Source organism: Crinia signifera, chromosome 5, assembly GCF_055691185.1.
Source record: "Crinia signifera chromosome 5, ASM5569118v1, whole genome shotgun sequence".
Classification (NCBI taxonomy): Eukaryota; Metazoa; Chordata; class Amphibia; order Anura; family Myobatrachidae; genus Crinia; species Crinia signifera.
In genome coordinates, this window is record NC_139221.1 from 52,838,322 (window position 1) to 52,863,277 (window position 24,956).

The 24,956-nt window shown below is 42.5% G+C and overlaps 1 protein-coding gene across 2 annotated transcripts in view; it reads left to right on the forward strand.

The window, feature by feature from the left end:
* The window catches only part of C5H8orf34 (chromosome 5 C8orf34 homolog), a 221,400-nt gene that overhangs the window by 31,201 nt on the left and 165,243 nt on the right, over positions 1 to 24,956 (forward strand). The gene's annotated exons all lie outside the window — the stretch shown is intronic.

The following is a 24,956-nucleotide window of genomic DNA, read 5'->3' on the forward strand; positions in this document are numbered from 1 at the left end:
GTTTTGAAAAAAATCCTCGCTTTCAGAGGACTGCAAGGATTACCTTAAACGGCAAAGTTCGCCGCAAATGCAGCTAGTTGGCACCCTCGCTGTTTCCACCTCGCTGAAAAGAACCAGTAAAGTAGAATTAGCCAGTGAAGGGGAGGCAGTTGAATACTCTGACAATGAGCTATCGGGCTGCTCGCCAACATAGCTCGCTATCAGAGAGAGTACCGTCCTGTGTTTTTATACACTGCTCAAAAAAATAAAGGGAACACTTTTTTCTTTACATAGTTGAATGTGCTGACAACAAAATCAACACAAATTATCAATGGAAACCAAATGTATTAACCCATGAAGGTCTGGATTTGGAGTCACACTCAAAATTAAAGTGGAAAAACACACTACAGGCTGATCCAACTTTATTGTAATGTCCTTAAAACAAGCCCAAATGAAGCTCAGTAGTGTGTGTGTGACCTCCCTACAACGCCTGGGCATGCTCATGATGAGGTGGCGGATGGTCTTCTGAGCGATCTCCTCCCAGACCTGGACTAAAGCATCCGCCAACTACTGGACAGTCTGTGGTGCAATGTGGCGTTGGTGGATGGAGCGAGATATGATGTCCCAGATGTGCTCAATTGGATTCAGGTCTGGGGAACGGGCGGGCCAGTCCATAGCATCAATGCCTTCGTCTTGCAGGAACTGCTGACACACTCCATCCACATGAGGTCTAGCATTGTCTTGCATTAGGAGGAACCCAGGGCCAACCGCACCAGCATATGGTCTCACAAGGGGTCTGAGGATCTCATCTCAGGACCTAATGGCAGTCAGGCTACCTCTGGCGACCACATGGAGGGCTGTGCGCCCCCCCCAAAGAAATGCCACCCCACACCATTACTGACTCACTGCCAAACCGGTCATGCTGGAGGATGTTGCAGGCAGCAGAACATTCTCCTTATCACCTCCCAACTCTGTCACGTCTGTCACATGTGCTCAGTGTGAACATGCTTTCATCTGTGAAGAGCACAGGACGCCAGTGGGGAATTCTCCAATCTTGGTGTTCTCTGGCAAATGCCAAACGTCCTGCACGGTGCTGGGCTGTAAGCACAACCCCCACCTGTGGACGTCGGGCCCTCATACCACCCTCATGGAGTCTGTTTCTGACCGTTCGAGTAGACACATGCACATTTGTGGCCTGCTGGAGGTCATTTTGCAGGGCTCTGGCAGTGCTCCTCCTGTTCCTCCTTGCACAAAGGTGGAGATAGCAGTCCTGCTGCTGGGTTGTTGCCCTCCTACGGCCTCCTCCACATCTCCTGTTGTACTGGCCTGTTTCCTGGTAGCACCTCCATGCTCTGGACACTAGGCTGACAGACACAGCAAACCTTCTTGCCACAGCTCGCATTGATGTGCCATCCTGGATGAGCTGCACTACCTGAGCCACTTGTGGGTTGTAGACTCCGTCTCATGCTACCACTAGAGTGAAAGCACCGCCATCTTTCAAAAGTGACCAAAACATCAGCCAGAAAGCATAGGAGCTGAGAAGTGGTCACCATCTGCAGGGGTGTCTTGCTAATTGCCTATAATTTTCACCTGTTGTCTATTCCATTTGTACAACAGCATGCAAAATAATTTATTGTCAATCAGTGTTGCTTGACTTGGAGTTACATTGTGTTGTTTAAGTGTTCCCTTTATTTTTTGGAGCAGTGTATATTAACATTTACTTATATCGAGCTAGTACACAGTATTGTATTGCACTTTATAATTGGGAACATACATGACTATACTGCTCTGATGCATGTTCGTTATCTGGGGCTCTTTGGCCTGGATAATTCAAATACTGAAGTACACAATTCAACATTGCTCCAACTCAGGGACAGACAATACGGAGATCAGCTGTCCCCAGGAATCCTGCTTTAGTAGCAGTGAAATGTGGAACTGCCCAGTCTGAGTACTGCACATGTGTGGATTTGGGTTCAAAACTGGGTACTTCTCTTGCAGGGCGCCCAGATTTCCTACGTACGCTAACGTAGTGAAATCGCATCGCATGGCTTTTTGTGGCGTGAGATATGAGATGTGAGATGCGATCTGACTAGTTAATATGGTAAAACACCACCACTCTCCACGTCACCCTGAAGCGTGGCGAGCGTCAATCCGACCTTTTCATACCCCCACTATCCACGTCGGCGTGGAGTTGATTTTATATAGTGTGGCGAGCCACCGAGCCCGAGGCATGGCGAGCGGACGCAGAATACAGGTAAATTAATCCGCATAGCCTCGCGGGGCTCGCCAAGCTCGCCACGCTTTGGGCTCGGTGGCTTGCTGCGCTCGCCACACTATATACAATCCACTCTACGCTGACGTGGATAGTGGGGGTATGAAAAGGTCGGAGGACGCGTTCCGCCACCCAACGCGGGGCTCGCTGCGCTCGCCACGCTTTGGGGTGACGTGGAGAGTGGTGGTGTTTTAGGTGTTTTACCATATGAACTACTGAGATCACATCTCATGCCACAAAAAAAGGGCCATGCGATGCGATGTGCGATGAGATTTCACTCAGGGCGCAGTGAATAAATTAAATATATTAACTACTGAGATCGCATCGCACATCGCATTGCAAGGCACAAAAAGCCATGCAATGTGATGTGCGATGCGATTTCACTATGCAGAATAGACCACTAAGGGCGCCCTGCTAGAAAACAAGTACCCAAAACTGTAGCAGGGCATGCTGGGATGTGTAGTTCTACAACAGCTGGAGTATAATACTAAACCATGTATTAATGTTTGTAAGGCCACTTTGCTGAGTAGCAAGTGTATAGAAGCATTTTATGTTATCATTTCATGAACTGCAACTAATGGGGCTCCAGCTAGGCAGTACTTCTGTTGATGGCATTTTATTACAGTAGTGTTTACATCTTCAAATAATGGGCTTCATACTAGATATGTGGGCTCATTACTTTGCTGGTTTATCCAAGAAGCTGCCAATTAGGACAAACTGATCCTGTGGATCTTATACTGAGTGACTTCAGCTTTTGGGAACATGTAACTACCAATCAAAATCATGCCTACTTAGGGCACATAGCTAGAGAAGAGTAGCAACTTATTATAGTGCTCTTATCATGTGGCCGTACAGCTAAGAAACCGGGTCTGTCATTATAAATTAGGGACAGGTGGAAACTACACATCATCAATAACGTACAATTATTTGATATCATATACAAAATGCAGTGGCAAAGTTTCAACCACTTTACGGCGAGCGGCGGCTAAGAGGGTTTGCACGGTGAGAATGGCTTTTTTTTTGGTGGGAGAAAGCCATCTTTGCCGTCCAACCCCCCTCGCTGTATTCAATGTTTAGCAAAAATCCTTGTCTTCAGAGGACGGCAAGTACCGCCGTTTTGATGGCCACACTCGCCATTTCCACCTTGCCTAAGGGAAATGGCGAGTGAACGGGGCGGCGTTGAATACTCTGATGGCGAGTTATCGGCCCTGCTCTCTCGCCGGCAGGGGCTCCCCAACGGCATTGAATATGCCTCTTAGCATTTGCCAGGGTCTTTATTTATCATTATACTGCAATAATAATGATTGTTGTTTTTCATAGCGATAGAAAACAATTTATCAACACAATCTTATACAAAAATATTGCAGAGCAACCGGATCGAGTGGTTAGCTAGCCTGGTTTCTATTAGACGTACTTTACATTTATGCTAGTGATGTAATTATAAAGGTTTTTATGTACCTACTCAGGGAAACTAGTTTATTGATTTGGGAGTAAATTAATTAATTATCTGGGTGAATGTAACCTTTGGTTGAATATGGAAAAAGTGTTTTGGGTTTTGTATTGTTTACTGGTTTTGCCTTTACTTTCCTGTATATTACAGTATGACTAACGAAAATTGAATATAAGACTAGTCTAGTTTAGCCCCACACATCCAGGGCCAGATTAAGGGCCACATGGCTCTGAGGCTAAAAATGTTGAAGGGGCGGAGCTGTGACTAGTGCTGTGTGGGTGTGGCCAGAGCCACGTGGGTTTGTCCACCATGCAGCATTTTGCTAGAAAATCAATTTTAACACTTATTATATCATCATCATCACCATCATCTAACCATCATCATCATCTAACCATCATAATCCCATCATCATAATCATCTAACTATCATCATCCAATCATCATCATCCCATTATCATCATCTAACCATCATCATCCCATCATCATCATCTAACCATCATCATCTAACCATCATAATCCCATCATCATAATCATCTAACCATCATCATCCAATCATCATCATCCCATCATCATCATCTAACCATCATCATCATCATCCCATCATCATCATCTAACCATCATCATCATCATCATCATCATCTAACCATCATCACCCCACCATCATCATCATCTAACCATCATCTAACCATCATCATCCCATCATCATCATCATTTAACCATCATCATCCCATCGTCATCATCATCATCATCCAATCATCATCTAACCATTATCTATCCATCATGCCTGTGTTACATGGGGGACATGAGCCATTTTTAATCTGAGTCTACAGGCATCTCAAACACATGAAAAGGAGTTTGGTTACCGAGTTACAAAATACTTTCAATCATTACCAGGCTAACTTGAGTTCATTTAATTGTGTATACTGTTAAAAGATAAATTAAGGTAACATTAAGACAACACGTAGATATGCAGAAAGTACATTGACAAAAAGCTTAAGGTTACCAGGAAAAGGTAGGAGCACTGTCATGTTTCAAAGTCATGTTATTAACATTCGATATTAAGCTCGGTGCCTGAAGCAGTGCCTTATATTCCATCAATAAATGATTAGCATGGCATAGTTCATATGCATTTGTGTGCTGGAATCCTGTCTTACTGTTCTTTTGTGCATGCACGTAATTATACCGCTGCTCTGCAAGGGATGCTCCAGAACGTTTTCTCATGTGGCTCAGCCCCCAGCCCCCATTACCATGTTTATTACTGTATTTGGCACTGGCAGTTAATTAAAGTTTTCTTCTTGCATGCAGAAATGTCAAATTCATTCTGGCTGGGATTGACTTGAAAATATACTCACGTTCCCTCGCCAAGACTCAAAGTAGCAGACGTTGCATTGTGTACTTGAAATGGTTTTATATTTGGAAGATATTTCTCGAGAACGTTTTGCAGTAGTTCTACAATGAAATGATTTTTAGGGACAGACTTTTTTCAATTCTAGTTTCATGAAATGGTAATTGGTATGAGACTCTGGGTAGCTTACCATATTATTTTCATTTTTCTTTGACATTTTGTGCTTTTATTGGGAACATGAGATGCGGAAAGCCAGCAGAATCTATTTTACTTGGAACTAGGGAAGCCAATCCCGGGGCATTTTTTCAATCCCGGAATTCGGGATTGAAAAATGCCCAATCCCGGGATCCCCGAGATCCCGGGATTGGCTTCCCTAATACAGACCTCAAGGCACCGGGGGGGGGGGGGGGGGGTGAGGCGGGCGCAGGATGGGCACAGGCCGAGCAGGACAGGTACAGGACACATCACAGCGACGCAGGCAGCAGAAAGGTCACTAACGCGATCAGACAGCAGATCAGAGGCGGCTTCGTTATATATCGAGAGAAACCTGCTCATGTTAAAAACCCACCTCGGCCGCCCCGCATATTTACTTACAGATGCGTGGTGCGGCCGGGTGGGTGGGCGAGCCGGGGTGATGGAGTCCGGGCTGGTCCGCTGGTGGCATGCCGGCAGGTCCGCTGCTGGGTGGACGGGCTGGTCAGGGGACTGGGCGGCTGGGCAGGCTGTTCCGGGGACAGGATGAAGGCAGACAGCTAGTGCGGCCTGCGCAGCGTGACCTCTGACGTCGTCACGCTGCGCAGAGCCGCGCTGCCCGGGACGGGAGAAGCCGGGCAGCTGCTGAGCACCCGCTCAGACGCTGCCCGGCATTAGACTGCGCATGCGCAGTCTAATCCCGAAATCCCGGGATTGGAAACTCCAATCCCGGGATTGAAATCCCGGTGTTTTGGGGGCCAAATCCCAGGATCCCGCGGATCCCGATCCCGGGATTGGCCACCCTACTTGGAACCGATAGATGTTTAGGACAAATGATTATTACAGGGGAAAGTATGCGGTCATCAGGCAGACAGAGGGGTGTATTCAAAGCGGCCGGCGAGAGGGTTAAACAATCTATCCTCGCTTTTTAATCCCCATGTCGGCCGCTGAACGTGCCGGGAAAATCCTCACTGTCAGAGGACAGCGAGGCTTCCCCCAAACAGCAGGGCTCGCGGCTAATGCAGGGAGCCCGCTGCATTTAGCCACGAGCCTCGCTGTTTTAGCGGCTGCAACACTGTTTCCCCCTCGCTCGCCCTGTTAGCTGTCACAGCTCGCAAAAAGCATTGAATACACCCCAGAGTCTAGGTCGAAAGCCAAAAGATCTACCAATATTGGTAGACAGTCAAAGGGTGTGGTGTATACCAATGGCTGGTATATCTGCAGATATATTGGTGCATCCTGCTGTGTGTATGTTGCTGCAAAGGCTGCCAGTGATTGACAGCACATGTAAATGCCCGCCCTGTCGCGACGTCAAACAACACATCAGGCCAATAATTGGCAACCGTGTATGCACTTATCAATTGCCAGATAGTGTGAGCCCATCATTAATGTTGAGACTTAGGGATTTTTTATATTTTTCACTTCTCTATAAAAGCAAAGCCTTGAACTCTTGTAGCTCTTGTTTCTCGATGGTAGCAGAGGCAGCGCAGTGTTCTATGTTCTGGTATGCTTTCCTGTATTTCCTTAAAAAACTGTGTGGCTTCAGCGAGGTAGTCATGTTATCTACCAGTCATTAGGTCGACACCATTGGGTTGACAGGCAACTAGATCAACAGGGTTCTAGGTTGACATGGATGAAGGTCGACAGGTGTCTAGGTCGACATGGGACAAGGTCGACATGGTTTTAGGTCGACAAATGCGTTAGATTGCCATGGGTTAGGTCGACAGGTCGCGAGGTTGACATGGGTTTTTTCACTGTTTTTTGAGCTGACATGTGCCGACAGGCGGTATTTCATGCCCAACCATCCACTAGGGCAGTGGTGGGCAACAGGTGGCCCGTGGGCAACAGGTCTGGCCCGCCACTCTGACATATACTAGTATGACAAGCGGCCCGACTATAGCCGCTTGTCATTGACTTTTTAATGCCGCCGACGCCGCGTTAATGTCCGTCTGTGCCTGCCGCGCACAGCATTACTGAGAATGTGGGAGGGGACGTGATGACGCGGCAGCCGCCCCCGGGCATTGGTTGGCGCGGACGCGTCACCACGTCCCCTCCCACGCTCCCAGAAATGCTGTGCGCGGCAGGCACAGACGTCAGACGGCATTATCGGCGGTAGCTGTAAGTGTCACCGCGTACCCTCCCAGACTCCAAGCAGTTTTAAAGTGTCTCCACGTCCCCTCCCAGGCTCCCTGAATCTGTGCAGGGCGGGCGCAGTAGGATTTTTGAGGTGCAAAACGGCTGCTAAGTAAGGAAAAGGCAATTATTTTATGTGCATTAGTGTTTATATATATATATATATATATATATATATATATATATATATATATATATATATATATATATATATACACACAGTGTTTGTGTGTACACATATATATATGGAGAAAGAGAAAAAGAAAAAAAGAGAAAAAGAAAAAAAGAGAAAAAGAGAAAAACAGAGTGCGCCCCTAATGTAAATTCCACCACCAGAATATGACCAATAACCATAAATCAAATGGTAATTCCAGCACAATATTCACAATTTGTGATTTAATACAACATTTATTAAAAACATGTAGTTTTCATCTGTGCAGTATAATTCATACAGAACATGGAAATACACCCAACGCGTTTCGTCGATATGACTTCCTCAGGGGTAAAATTTCCGTATGTTGGTGGGTAGTGAAAATATTCACTCCCGGTATGTAAACCTTCTAAAAAAACGGATCCTATGAGGATATTTAATATATAGTGCACGGCTGCATCAAGTTCCAACTGTCTTCCAAAAATGGATCAAGGAAAATGTAGATGTCCTTCTAAAAGATCGGATCCTGTTGAGGATCTTAATATTTAAAGCTCAACTGCATCAAATTCCGTCTGAAAACGTGTATGGGTCCTAGGAAATGTAGAATGAGGACTCCTATGGAAAAGGAACACAGCAAGCCAACAATGAACCAACTGCATTGTTGGCTTGCTGTGTTCCTTATCCAGAGGAGTCCTCATTCTACATTTCCTAGGATAATCATTATGGGTAGGATAATTTGTCTGTGGAAGTGAAAATCCCAACAAGTCTCCCACGCATGCTGGCAATTGGAGACCCAGAAGTACTAGAATGCGGGACATTAGAGGGCCCTACAGCTGAACCAATTTATCTTCATTGGGGAAAAAAAAACATAGCTTTTTTGTAAAAAAAAAAAACTTTTTTAAGTGACCCCCTTTTGAAAGGTAGTATGTGTGTATATGTGTGTGTGTGTGTGTGTGTATATATATATATATATATATATATATATATATATATATATATATATATATATATATATAGTCCGTGTGTGGGGACAGCACTCCAATTATGGAATAATTATTATGCTCCGGTGCCTTCTAGGTCACCCATGCATTGGATGCCAAATACAGTCCAAGGAATTCAGCGGCACTCGGAGTCGTAAATAAGACAATCACAGCTGATCACAGCTTACTGCGTCTTGTCTTATTTACGACTCCGAGTGCCGCTGAAGTCCTTGGACTATATATATATATATATATATATATATATATATATATATATATATATACTGTATATATTATAAAAATCATTGTTCTTTGTTAAGTTTCCCAATACAATATTACTGCTGTCAGTTTATATCTCCTCTATTATTTCCTGCATCACTTCTATAGCCAGCCCATTATCACAAAGAACGCTACCACCTCTACTATCATGCAATATGCAAACACCATACTATACAGTGACAGGAGATGCAGAGTAGTGAAATTCAGTTGTATCTCAGACTGAAAGGGGCATAATTGGAATGTAATGAGGCGTTCACATTGCAGTTCACCATTAATTATATAAATCTAAATAGTTATTAAATAGTAATTTGCATGTTTGCCCCAGTAATGGATCTCCTATTATTTTCCAACTGTTCTGTACCATAATCTCTCTTTTTAAAATATGCAAAGAACAAATAAAAATAAAAAAAAAACATCCTACAGTATATATTCTTAGGGAAGAACATTTTGTGCAGATACTGTTTGCTTATCTCTGTATAGTGTTAGTGGCTTGCTGGCGGGAGGCGCATTGATCAGCGTGAGCTGCCATGATGGAGCAAGACGTTCAGTGCAGATGCAGTTACCATAAAGAAAAGTGAAAGATGATTATTGTTGTCGCCTTTAAGGCCCATACACACTAGAAGATTTTCATTTCAAAAGACTTTGCCAAAATCTGTGATAGATATATCTGTCACCAAATTAGTGCGTACACACTGAGCTATTTTCCCAAAGAGCAAGAGATTTTCAGGTGGTGGAAAGGCCCATACACACTGGGCGACTTTGAGCTGAAAGCCGCTCAAAACAGCAGGTTTGAGCGGCTTTCAGCTCAAAGCCGCCCAGTGTGTATGGCCCGGCGATGAACGTTGATCGCTGCTGCACGCTCCCGCAACATCGCCGGGAAAGCCGTTCATCTGCCGGTTATACCAGCAGATGAGCGGCTTTCAGGACGGCTTTGCATAGCGCTCCGCTATGCAACGCCGTCCTCCCCCCTCCGTCGGCTCCAGGAAGGGGGAAAGCCGCTCAGTGTGTATGCACTGAGCGGCTTTCCCCGCAGCGATGATTGACATCATCGCTGTCCATACACACTGGGCATAGTCGCCCAGTGTGTATGGACCTGAAGACTGTGCTGAAAATCTTTCATGTAAAAGGCTATTTACATACTGGGCGGGGTTTGAATTCCAAGGGTGGGAGCAGAGGCCATTTTATTCAGTGCATTTCTGTTCCAATTCAGAATTGATCTCTGGGCTGTGTATATTCGGAGCCCAGCAATCAGGTAAATGCCACTCATCCTGGGCGAAATCCTTCCCATGTGCACAGCTGCAATTTCATTTGCAGCCATGCACGTAGGGAGAAACCATTTACCATCGGGGGGGGGGGGGGGGGGGGGCTGATGACTCCGAATGGCTGGGGCACACCTGCATTTTCTGGTGAACTCTCAGAAAATGGCAATGGCACACCCCAAAATATCTGCCTGCTGTCAATAAAACCGCAAACGACCAGCGATCACAGGCATTTGACAGTGGCAGCGTTAACACACATATTGCTGGCGCAGGCCAGCAATATGTGTGTTACCCCCGTAACATAATGTACATTGGTGAGTGGCGGTAACTTATACAGTGCTGGTCATACTGTACGTTACCGCCTCATATTTTATTAACAAACATTGGCGGGCAGGGGTGCCAGTAATATATACATTGGGGGGGGACCCGGAGCTGCTGCAGATGGCGGGCGGCCGTGAATATACGGAGCAGGGGGAGCTGGGGAGGGAGGAAAAAAAAATATATATTATATTGCGTATTTGCAAACCATGTTTAATCCCTCAGATTCTTCTGCCTACTAGTGTGTGTTGCTAATATTGCATTCTGATTCTCTGTAACCTATTTATAGTTGGGAACCACTTCCTGTTCCTCAACTTCAGCTTGTCTCTCCATTTTGCATCTAGTGACCCTGTCTTTTGGCTAGTTTTACCATTCTGATCCTGTGCCTTATTCTAGTTCACTCTTTCTGACAAAATTCTTCTTAGATGGACAAAACCATGTGCACTGCAGGTGGGGCAGATGTTACTTGTGCAGAGAGAATTAGACCCTGACCTCTGCCTGTTTGATATTCTCCTGCCTGCTAGCTCTACTTTGTCAGCACTCTCATATTTTCACCTCTGGGGCAGTTTAATGGGCTGCCACATGTGTGTTCATGGCAGCAAAGTCCATCCCATCTTGTGGCGGTTTTTGGGGAGTACCAGGTGTGTGTGTGTAGGGGGGGACGTGTCTGTAAGACTCCATGCCTTGACAGGTCTTACCCTTGCCTAACTGTATCCTAAATACCCTACAAGGGTGACCTGCACAGTGTATGGGCATGATCTTCACTTCACAGCATTGACTCGGAAGAATGATCCCGAGCATTTTTCTACCATAATCAGTATTGAATGATTATTGTTTATGTACAAATAGGGCCTTATTTAGAGTTGATCCTTGATGTGAAAATCCGCAAATCGAGCAGGGCCGGTGCAAGGCTCCGGAGCGCCCCAGGCGAGTCGGGGTGGGGGCGCCCCGGTGCCGGGGGGAGGGGGGGTGGTACCTGTGTAAAAAAATTGCTGCCCTGGCGTCCCTGCAGTGCTGGGGCGGTCAGGGGTGTCCGTGCCGTAGGGGTACCTGCGGCGCCGTCATGTGTATAAAGCTGGCTGCGGCCGGCGGGGTCCCTGTAGTGAATAGCAAATAACTAGCGGTTCCCGCGCCGCCGCGCGCATAGCGCTAGTTATTTGCTATTTGCTATTAAGTATAAAAGTATGAAAAAGAGCCCTTATAGTTAAGGGTATCTTCAAAAGTACAATTGATGAACAGAGATGATTGTTGTTTAATTCAAGTGGTCTTGATCACAATTAGCCCAACGCGTTTCGTCAAAACATGACTTCATCAGGGGCGGATATAGTAATCAGCAATGACTGTAAAATTGTAATACACAACATCAGTGATACATTCATGAACAATTTCATAGAAAAGAGAGATGGAGAACAAATGGAGGAAAAATATATATATATATATAAAGATATATCGGAAAAACCATTAGACAGGCGAAAATCCGAATTCAAGAACATATGCGGAACATCAAAAATAAAGTGAAAATACATAGCTTACCGAGACACTATCTTGAGAAGCACAACTCAATGGTCACAAAAGAAAATTTTTCATTCACCATCCTGGAAAGAATTTCGCCTAACCCCAGAGGTGGTAACAGAGGACAAGATCTAATTAAGAAAGAAAGTTTCTGGATCTACACTCTGGACACTTTAAAACCTAAAGGCCTTAATGAGGGCATAGATGTAGTGGCCTTCATTTAAAGTCCATAGATCATAGATCTGACCATTCCCTTTCTTCATCCCCGAAGCTTATCTCCATGGTCACCCCTCTGTTTTCTCTTCACTTTCTGGCCTCCCAGTAATTATGTTTGAGGTTAAGATATTTTTTCATATCTTCTTTCCTATATATTATTTATATCGGTTATATTTGGTCATTTCTGAAGTACTGATTACTTTATATCCCTATAAAAGGGAAATATGTAAGAAAAAATATATAGGTTTTACAGCTAATGTTGTTTTTTTCTTATGTAAATGCCAGTTCAATCAAAACAGGTATCATTTGAATTTTTTGATATATAAGATTTTTTCCATTTCCCCCTTCTCTCTTTTTAATTAATAAAAGGTCCCATAAGTTATTATTAAAACATTCCCCAGGACCAGTTGTCCTTCCACACTTTATAATTCTAGTAAGAATAGGTTTTCCTCACGTTATTAATCATATAAACACTCCCATTTGCTGAGGGTAACATTAATAGAGATAGCTGTCAAATACTGTCACATTCACCTTGATCAAATATAGTTATTTTTCCCTACTTTTATTTCACTCTCTTTATAATGAATGGATTTCATTCTAGATTATGTATATATCACAGATACACGGGATGGAGATTGTGATTTATTAGGTTTCAGTGAATCCAGTATTAGATCCTCCCATATTTTAATTTTAATTTTTATTCATATTGTCATTATTATATAATACACCCTTATCACTTACACATGCAAATTACCCTATATGGTTGCTGAATGGAACGCATAGTGTCCCATCAGCACTTCCTCTTCCTCAAATTCATCCCCTTTCTATATATAAAATATCCAATATGGCCGCCAAATGGAACGCACAGCGCTATTTTTGCGTTCCATTGCTTCTTTAATATAGTCCTGTTCTAAGTTATATAACTATTTACCATAGGTATTACTTATCTTTTGCCACTTAATAATATTCCCCATTTAATACAGGCTTAGATCGCCTTCATACCGTGTATACTATAAGGACGCGATGTCATATCCGCCCTTTACATTATGATGCACTGCTCTCACATAGGAAGTTGTAGAGAATCCAAGATGGCCGCCAAATGGAACGCACAGCGCGCTGTTTGCGTTCCAGCACATCGTAAATGCTGTTTATACAGCTAAACACTTAGTCCATTTAGGCACTAGGAGCCTCTTTATACATCATACGCCACTTCCATTATACTTGGTAATTTACTATACCTTACCTTGTAAGGTTTATAAGTTTAATACTTCAGATCCCATCCCGGAAGTGATGTCATCACTAAAGCACTATATAAACTCGCTTGACATACAGAGCTATCACTCATTCTGGTGAAACCCTGCTGGATACTTCCTGTTGATTTCTATGTAAGTAGTCTCTTATATGCTATGCATCTGTAGGCATTTTTTCCTCCTAACTACCATATGGTAACTACACCCTATTTTTAGGCATTGGTCTAATTTTTCCCTTTTTACTGAAAAACACTATTTGAATTTCTTTTGTAGTGATATTACTTTGGGCTCTCCTGCTACTATATTTGCTGGTAGCACCTAGCAATTATCTACTCTGGTGCCACGCCACCATTAACTACTCCCTGTGGCTCTATATGTAAGTTACTTATTTTAAGTTTCTTCACATACTTGTTGATTGAACAGGCATATCTCTCTGGTTTGTATTTTGATATTGACACCTAGCCCATTTCATTATCAGACTTTGATCAGATCCAATCATTATCTGAGTTTACCTGTTGTGAGACCTATCAGTGGATCTACCTGCTGAGAACATTCCTTTAAATTGCTTGCTGAGATACGTTACATGTTTCTGGTATGTTATACCCTTTATATACCATATGTACTTTTTTCCCTGGATTGTTATACTTTTTATACATTTGTATAAATTGTTTATATTTTATGATTGGTCACTGATGATACCATTATATGTATATTCCTAATATGTCTCTATATAGAGTTTTTGAAATTCAACGGACCGTTATATGAAATTGTACCTTCAAACTTTATCGGTATTGAACTCTTATAGGTATGTACTTCTTGACTCAACCATCACATGGTGTTTCCGGAGTGGCTACAACCCTTTTCACCTTTTTTTCATCTTAAATGGGTTTAAACCTTCTCGATTTATTTCACTTACCTCATTAGGGTCGTCTTTTTCCATTTCCCTGGATGTTCCTTCTTCCATTTTTTTGTCGTTCTCCTTTTCTCCATCTCCTCCTCCTGATCTCAATCCCTATTGTATTTCTCAAACTGAGATTATATGTTGTGCTTGATTTTAATTATTTTCTGCATTGTTACATATCTACAGTGTCTGCTGACTATGTTTTCTGCCCCTGATGAAGTCAGGTTCTGACGAAACGCGTTGGGCTATTTCTTTGCAAACTTGAACATCACTTCATGTGAAATTGTAAACGTCAGATATCAATTGTTGTATCAAGCAGTATTTTATCATTGTTTGTTATGTATATGAATTTTATGCATTTGTGATACCCTGTAAAGGGATTTTGTACATTTTTATAATAAACGGTAAAAACCGGTACTTTTCTGTCTAAATATTGGCTAGCGCCCTCTGGAAAACCTTCTTTCCTTCCATTTCTATTCTGGGTCTTGCCTAACAGAGGACCCCCCAGAGGTGCTGCTGCCACTTTCTCAAGCGCAGAAAGGGTTCCCCCACTTGTTGTATCTATTTCTGTTAGTTCCCCTTACTGCTGCTGAGTTCATATGCCTTTATTTAAAGATCGGACCAAAAGGTCTCAAAATGCAAAAAATATTTTTTCGGATGAAGAACAGGTGTTCGAGATGGAGGATGATGGGAACGACTACTATGGTTATCTGAATTCCTTGGAGAAACTAGCCACCAAAGAACTTAAAGGGTGGTATGATATAATCACTCTTGAAAAATACCTTGAGGTGGGTAGAATCCCCCGAGGACTCCGCCTTCAGAAAATTCCAACGTACGGTAACGATAATGCTAATTTCCTGAAATTATGGAACACAACTTTAGATGAATGTTCTAACAAGCTAATTAACTTAATCATCAATGAAAGAAAAAAAGACCTTATCCACCTAGAAAACGAAATGGGAAAAATTGAATCTGCCCTCACTAAGTTCGACGGGAGTGAAGAGTTCAAAAAAGATATCTTGGATCTTCAGTCCAAAATAGATCTAGTCGAGAAGGAAATCATACAGCAGAAACAGAAGAAATTCTTTCGTGACAAAAAAGATTACGTGAGTGGCCAAATACATATCTGGCCCAACGAATCTAGAAACCGCGCTCCTATGTATAAAGCTCCATATATGGACTCTTTTCACAACAAAGACAACTCTAGACCGTATGAAAATACACGACCATATAACCGACGTCCTAATTACGGTGTGGAACAGCCCCACTGGCATCGAGACCATAACAGAAGATTTGAACAAAGGGGACGTAAGGACAGTTATTACCGCCAAGATTGGAGATCACAAAGAAATAGAATCCCCTCTTTTCGTGATTTCAATCATCGAAATAGATATGACTCATACCGCTCCCCATCCCCTTATAGAGCACAACAACGTCATTTTTTAGACGAAAAACGTCAGGAAGACCCCCCTCACCGGTCCACAAGAGAGGAATTACACACCCGCCTGGATTCACCTCACGGATTAAAACGCAGATACAACGGCGAAATAGAGGAACAAGAGGTGGGAAACAAGTCCCCAAAAAAGTTAAAACTCCCTCAGTTATCACCGATGAATCAGGCATCATCAACATTTCTGAGAAAAAGTTATCTGCAACCGAGATCGCGGTACTAAACAGAGGTTTAAAGTTCGCACCAGATAACCATCGTAATGCTTTTGACCTATTTGTGGATTTAAATAAATATATAAGAAACCTAACTGTACAGCGACACTTTTTGAAAAATCAGACCAACCCCAAACAGGAATCGGATGACAAACCTTTAGTGGCACCACCCTCTCATTTTTACCCCGTGGAATCAAGGGGAAGCCATCTTGACATTTTTTACGAGGCAGTCAGAGAGGATTTCCGTAAAATAAAACCTTCAAAATTCTCTCTTAAAAATCTAAATCCTTCAGAGAACAAAGCGATCAAAACTCTAAAAAAAGACGACACCATTATAATTAAAAGTGCGGACAAAGGCGGCGCAGTCGTATTACAGGACAGATCAAAATACCTTGCAGAAGCAAACAAAATCCTGAATGATGAGACAGCTTATATGAAATTGGCGAGTAACCCCACCACGGAATTCCAAATTGAATTAAACATTCATCTACAGTCAGGCCTACAAAAGGGTGTAATCTGCCAAGAGGAATATGAATATATGAATGTAAAATTCCCAACTGTTCCGATCTTCTACCATATTCCGAAAGTCCACAAAAATCAGGAATGCCCCCCAGGGCGACCCATAATCGCAGGAGTCAACTCCTTAACAGCTAACCTCTCCCATTATTTGGATCTTCGTCTTCAACCTTATGTTCTGCAAAATCGGTCACATTTGAAGGATAGTACATCAGTCCTCCATCTCCTCAAAGGAAAAATCTGGTCTTCAGAATATTGTTGGCTCACCATTGATGTTCAGGGACTTTATTCCTCCATTCCTCATTCCAAAGGTCTTGAGTCTATAGGCAACATTTTAAGAGCAGATCCCAACACAAAGGATGCTGATGTTACGTTTTTACTAAATAGTATCAACTTCATACTCAGTCACAATTTTTTTGAGTTTAATGGAGATTTTTTTCTGCAACTACAGGGCACGGCCATGGGCACTAAGTTTGCCCCAGCCTATGCCAATTTGCACATGAGGGCCTGGGAAGAAAAATACGTGTTTGACTCCACTTTTAAAGATAACATCATGTTCTACGGAAGATACATTGATGATCTCCTGCTCATTTGGCGGGGGGACGAGGAGAGCATCATCAGTTTTGCCTCATATATCCAAGTGAATGATCTTAACTTAAAATTCACGCATAAAATGAATCAAAATACCATCGAATTTCTGGATCTCGAACTTGAGGGCATTCCTGGTAAGGAAGTTATGACCAGGACTCATTTTAAATCTGTAGATGCAAACAGCTTCATCCCGGCAGAAAGTTGTCATCTTTCCACGTGGAAAAACAGCATCCCCTACGCCCAATTCTTACGCATCAGACGAAACTGTAGCTCAATTGATGACTACTGGACCCAATCAGAACTTCTACACAGATGATTTCTTGAAAGAGGTTACAAGAAAGACTTTATAGATGTTGCTAGAACCAATGCAGCCGCTAAAGAACGCAATTCCCTACTGGCACCTAATCCCAGTGTAAAGAAAACAATGAGTACAAGACCATTTGTTACTCAGTTCAACTGCGATAACAAAATCATCAAAAGAACACTTGAAAGACATTGGAGCACACTACTGAGAGATCCAATCTTGGGGCAACACCTTCCCCCCAAACCCAATGTAGTGTATCGAAGAGCCTCTAACTTAAAATCCATCTTGGCGCCCAGCAGACTTAAACCCATCACTGAGGACAAAGCTGCAAAAACCCACTTCTTAGTTAAAAAAGCAGGAGTGACATCATGCAATAAATGTATTTGCTGTAAGTTCTTGGAAAAAACCTCTTTTAACCACACTTTTGAAGATGGCCGTATATATACCATCAAAGATGCAGTCACATGCAATTCCGATCATATCATCTACATGATCACCTGTAGCTGTGGTTTAAGATATATCGGAAAAACCATTAGACAGGCGAAAATCCGAATTCAAGAACATATGCGGAACATCAAAAATAAAGTGAAAATACATAGCTTACCGAGACACTATCTTGAGAAGCACAACTCAATGGTCACAAAAGAAAATTTTTCATTCACCATCCTGGAAAGAATTTCGCCTAACCCCAGAGGTGGTAACAGAGGACAAGATCTAATTAAGAAAGAAAGTTTCTGGATCTACACTCTGGACACTTTAAAACCTAAAGGCCTTAATGAGGGCATAGATGTAGTGGCCTTCATTTAAAGTCCATAGATCATAGATCTGACCATTCCCTTTCTTCATCCCCGAAGCTTATCTCCATGGTCACCCCTCTGTTTTCTCTTCTCTTTCTGGCCTCCCAGTAATTATGTTTGAGGTTAAGATATTTTTTCATATCTTCTTTCCTATATATTATTTATATCGGTTATATTTGGTCATTTCTGAAGTACTGATTACTTTATATCCCTATAAAAGGGAAATATGTAAGAAAAAATATATAGGTTTTACAGCTAATGTTGTTTTTTTCTTATGTAAATGCCAGTTCAATCAAAACAGGTATCATTTGAATTTTTTGATATATAAGATTTTTTCCATTTCCCCCTTCTCTCTTTTTAATTAATAAAAGGTCCCATAAGTTATTATTAAAACATTCCCCAGGACCAGTTGTCCTTCCACACTTTATAATTCTAGTAAGAATAGGTTTTCCTCACGTTATTAATCATATAAACACTCCCATTTGCTGAGGGTAACATTAATAGAGATAGCTGTCAAATACTGTCACATTCACCTTGATCAAATATAGTTATTTTTCCCTACTTTTATTTCACTCTCTTTATAATGAATGGATTTCATTCTAGATTATGTATATATCACAGATACACGGGATGGAGATTGTGATTTATTAGGTTTCAGTGAATCCAGTATTAGATCCTCCCATATTTTAATTTTAATTTTTATTCATATTGTCATTATTATATAATACACCCTTATCACTTACACATGCAAATTACCCTATATGGTTGCTGAATGGAACGCATAGTGTCCCATCAGCACTTCCTCTTCCTCAAATTCATCCCCTTTCTATATATAAAATATCCAATATGGCCGCCAAATGGAACGCACAGCGCTATTTTTGCGTTCCATTGCTTCTTTAATATAGTCCTGTTCTAAGTTATATAACTATTTACCATAGGTATTACTTATCTTTTGCCACTTAATAATATTCCCCATTTAATACAGGCTTAGATCGCCTTCATACCGTGTATACTATAAGGACGCAATGTCATATCCGCCCTTTACATTATGATGCACTGCTCTCACATAGGAAGTTGTAGAGAATCCAAGATGGCCGCCAAATGGAACGCACAGCGCGCTGTTTGCGTTCCAGCACATCGTAAATGCTGTTTATACAGCTAAACACTTAGTCCATTTAGGCACTAGGAGCCTCTTTATACATCATACGCCACTTCCATTATACTTGGTAATTTACTATACCTTACCTTGTAAGGTTTATAAGTTTAATACTTCAGATCCCATCCCGGAAGTGATGTCATCACTAAAGCACTATATAAACTCGCTTGACATACAGAGCTATCACTCATTCTGGTGAAACCCTGCTGGATACTTCCTGTTGATTTCTATGTAAGTAGTCTCTTATATGCTATGCATCTGTAGGCATTTTTTCCTCCTAACTACCATATGGTAACTACACCCTATTTTTAGGCATTGGTCTAATTTTTCCCTTTTTACTGAAAAACACTATTTGAATTTCTTTTGTAGTGATATTACTTTGGGCTCTCCTGCTACTATATTTGCTGGTAGCACCTAGCAATTATCTACTCTGGTGCCACGCCACCATTAACTACTCCCTGTGGCTCTATATGTAAGTTACTTATTTTAAGTTTCTTCACATACTTGTTGATTGAACAGGCATATCTCTCTGGTTTGTATTTTGATATTGACACCTAGCCCATTTCATTATCAGACTTTGATCAGATCCAATCATTATCTGAGTTTACCTGTTGTGAGACCTATCAGTGGATCTACCTGCTGAGAACATTCCTTTAAATTGCTTGCTGAGATACGTTACATGTTTCTGGTATGTTATACCCTTTATATACCATATGTACTTTTTTCCCTGGATTGTTATACTTTTTATACATTTGTATAAATTGTTTATATTTTATGATTGGTCACTGATGATACCATTATATGTATATTCCTAATATGTCTCTATATAGAGTTTTTGAAATTCAACGGACCGTTATATGAAATTGTACCTTCAAACTTTATCGGTATTGAACTCTTATAGGTATGTACTTCTTGACTCAACCATCACATGGTGTTTCCGGAGTGGCTACAACCCTTTTCACCTTTTTTTCATCTTAAATGGGTTTAAACCTTCTCGATTTATTTCACTTACCTCATTAGGGTCGTCTTTTTCCATTTCCCTGGATGTTCCTTCTTCCATTTTTTTGTCGTTCTCCTTTTCTCCATCTCCTCCTCCTGATCTCAATCCCTATTGTATTTCTCAAACTGAGATTATATGTTGTGCTTGATTTTAATTATTTTCTGCATTGTTACATATCTACAGTGTCTGCTGACTATGTTTTCTGCCCCTGATGAAGTCAGGTTCTGACGAAACGCGTTGGGCTATTTCTTTGCAAACTTGAACATCACTTCATGTGAAATTGTAAACGTCAGATATCAATTGTTGTATCAAGCAGTATTTTATCATTGTTTGTTATGTATATGAATTTTATGCATTTGTGATACCCTGTAAAGGGATTTTGTACATTTTTATAATAAACGGTAAAAACCGGTACTTTTCTGTCTAAATATTGGCTAGCGCCCTCTGGAAAACCTTCTTTCCTTCCATATATATATATATATATATATATATATATATATATATATATATATATATATATATATATATATATATATAGTGAAGACCAACCAGGGGGTGAGCGGCACTCTAAGGGACTTGGAAAAGCAATGATGCAGCTACAAGCTTATAAACGCAAATCGACATTTCGGTTTTTATTAAAGACCTTTTTCAAGATTGTACCGCGCATGTGCCAGTCCCGGCGCCTGTCATCACAGCACAGGCGCTGGGAGGAAAAGAAGTAGCAGCAGCGGCGGCGGTGACAGGGGGAGGGGGTGCCTGAATCGCAGTACCCCCGCTGCAGCCAGAGGCAGCCCCTCTCCCCCAATAAGTTACAAGCCGCCACTGACTACTAGAATACTCTGCACATGTCCCCATTATGGGTCATTTCTTGATTCAATTTCCCAGCACTGTACATATGTGTCTGTCCTGGCGGATGACAGTCCTGTGATGAGTAATGATCTGTGACGAAATGAGGGCCTCCAGTAATAACAGACAGTTACCTCCTTGTTCTACACAATTAAGTTGTCATCATTGCTGATAGTAATGTGTGACTTTGTCACCTAGGTTATTTGTTCTATTGGTTAATAGTATGTTGGTTCTCAATATTTCTATCCAGCAGTATTATTCAGTTTCAAATTAAAGGCATTACTTTTGTAATTCATAATCTGCTGTTATTAAGACTTAAGGGAAATGATTTATTTATTGTAAAGGAGGAGAGAATTGCTTATTTTGTTTTCCATTTTTTAATTAATCCAGCAGTAAAGGATGATTGCGTTCAGTGCATGTCTGTTGTTGCTGCTGCTGGATGATACAGGATGCGCTGCACACAGAATCATACAATCATTGCTGAATGCAGGAAGACAAATGCTGACGCTGTGTAATCCCACCCCCATAAGTCAATGCTTAATTACTTCCTGTAAGTACTATGTAATAAAAATATAGTACAAAACCATTCCCTGGGATCTAGCCAAACATTTCTTTACAGTGCGTGCATGTTGTGGGATTACAATGTGCCAGCAATTGGAGAGGAAGTGTGGACTTGGAGGGATAAATCTTAATAAATAACATACCTTCCAACAGTCCCGATTACCGCGGGAATGTCCCGGTTTTCGGGGACATTTCCGCATCCCTCCCGCGGCGAGGGGGGGCTGTTGGGAGTCTCTGTCCCACCCCCGTCTGTTTCAAAGTTGGGAGGTATGAAATAAAGAAGGTAAAGGCACATATACACCAGGCAACTTTAAGCTGAAAGCCGCCCAGTGTGTACGGGGCAGCGATGAGAGTGGTTGGATTTTTACATGGAAGCACAATAGATATGTGAGTAAGCTGCTTTGAGGGGTGACAGTTATTAGGCCGACACATGAAATACTTCGACATTCATTAAGTCGGCATGGTCATTAGGTCGACATGGAAAACGTCATCATGAAAAATGTTGACAAAAGTTTATCTTTTTTTTTTTTTTTTTGGGTGTTTATGTCGACATGGATACTGTAATTGTACCACGTCCCCCCGCTTCAGGTGCGCTATTATGTGCTCACTCTATGCCCACTTGGTTAGTAAAATATGAAAAACCACCTTTTTTTATAAAAACGCATGTCGACCTAATGCTTGTGTCGATCTTATGCATGTTTACCTATTTCAGGTGTCAACCTAGTGACTGTCGACTTTGCTTTGTGAATTATTCTAGCAGTTGCATTCAAAATATACTGTAGGCCCTTATTGTAGTTGATTCGCAAGGCTGTGATTTTGCAGGGCTTCCCCCCCCCCCTCACGCCACGATCTGCCGCAAACATGTTTTGCATAAGCATCCATTTGCAGCCTTGCATGCGGAGACAAAACCATTCGATGGTAGCCGACTATCGAATGATCTTGCAAGCCAAACCTTTGTGGTGTCTCAGATCTGCGAGTGCGCTGTGCGGTAAACGGGTGGGCAGCTGACATACGCTGACGTCAACTGCCCTCCCCCCACACCCGCATCATTGTGGAATTACCCAGTGTTCATGGGAACGCTCATGAAATGCTGGGCGTTCCCATGAGCGCATCCCCGGCCTTCCGCCTCATGCCCGCACTGTTGTGTGTGACGGCGAATAATCGATTTGCCGCGGCTTCTCACACACACAGTGGCTGCACATGCGCATAAATGACTATGCACAGTCGTAAAAACTCAGACCCCTGTGCAAATGTGCGGGGGGTGGGGGGTGGGGGGGCTGGGGGGGGGTGGGTGAAGGTGGTGGTGGTGATTAAATAAGAATAACCCCCAAAGTGTCATAAAGGGACAATCAGTAAGCTTAAGGCCCCCATACACTAGCCGATTTTGGTCAGATTTCGGCCAGATCAGTCGGATCTGGACGAAATCGGACCAAAATCGGCTGGTTTTGATGTCCCCGCAGATCCGATGCGCGGTCCCGTGCGCATCGGATCTGCGTCGGGTGGTCGGACCTGCTGCACGTCCGACCACCCGACTTGGGACCTAGTGGGGCGGCGCGGCGGTGGAGGGAGCAGGGGGGGCTGGGGACGCTGCGGGGGACACAGGCGGCATAGAGCCGGGCAGGGGGAGCCGGGCCCGGGAGCTGTCAGTACTGAATAAAAAAAAAAAGCCCATACAATGAATGGGCGGCCTGTGATTGGCTGAGCGCTCTCTCAGCCAGTCAGCAATTGGCTGAGAGAGCGCTCAGCCAATCACAGGCTGCCCATTCATTGTATAGGCTTTTTTTTCTAGCACTGACAGCTCCCGGCTCCCTCTGCCCGGCTCTATGCCGCCTGTGTCCCCCGCAGCGTCCCCAGCCCCCCTGCTCCCACCAGTAGCTCTGCTCTGTAGCCCCCCCCCCCTGCTCCCCGGGTTTTTTACATGTGATAAATCGAGATGATTTATCACATGTAAAAAATGGCACATCAAGTGCCAATCTAATCAAGCTCCCCAGGGGAGCAGCCGGGGAAGCTCAGGGGAAGTCGGGGGCGACTTGTCCTAAGGACAAGTCGCCCTAGTGTATGGGGGCCTTTAGTATTGCAATAGTCTATATTGGAGATTATGGGGATATCCTGTTGGATACATTCATTTTCATTTCAAAAAAAGCTAATTGCACTTTTAACAATAGTATCGGGCTATTATATTAAAACCCTTTTTTTTTTGGATAGGTTCCTGGAAGCATGTGGTTATAATGGTGCTATAGGGCTGTTTATCAGGGAATATACTTTGCAAGCCTGTGACATGCAAAGAATAATCCCTGATAAGTGCCGGCATTGAGTGAACAGCATACTAGAATTTGGGCTAATTGAATAGCCCCGTGCGACTCTATTAGCAGCAGCAAGTTATCACTGCGAATATGATACCCGCTTTGATTGCAATGCATATACAATGGGGGAAACTTACGAAGATGTGTATTCTACTTCACATGTGAAGTTGCTTAGGGCAACCAATCAGATCCTGTCTACTATCTTCTAGAGGGTACTAAATAAATAAGAAGTAGATGCTGATTGGTTGCCCATAGCAACATCACATGTGAAGTACAGTAGAATACACATCTTGGTAAATTTCCCCCAATGTCTTTTGTTAGATATGTATTTATGTATGTATCCCTGATATGTGGCTTAGATGTACCATATGTAGCAGGACTTTTATACAGATTGGACGTTGTGAAGAAAGATGTGCTCTGAATCAAGGACAACATCTTGGCAGTGAGCGTGAGGGTTTTGTTTATTTGACAGCTAGGTCGCCTCTGAAGACTTTAACATTATTAGCTCTGGATTTAAAAGCCGAGCTTGAGATGCTGTGAGGACATCCAAGAAGTCACGATGGCACAAAGAAATTCCGTAATGGGGTGCTGGATCCGGAGAGGATAGACACATTTGGGGATCTTCCACATGATACTGAAATCCAAGGGAGCTTATTAGGTTTGCAAGAAAAATGCTATAGACAGGAGAGCAGAGAGCGTGTCTGAATCTGTATGGATAAAAGGGAAGCCAGCAGTCAGGGAGCAGCTTCAGAACTACAAACAAGAAATCATATGGTTACCTATTTGCCAATCTCCATTGTTCAACAAATAATGTCATTGTATAATGCACTAATAAATAATATTGAATTGATTTCATAAAACATTGCACTGTATGCAAAACAGACTGTGCCCAGTGTTTTGTCTCGGTTGTATCCACTGTGGTATAAACTGCTCTCAAATGACATGGAAAAGGTTTTTTTTTTTTTTTTCATGAAAAAGCCCCCA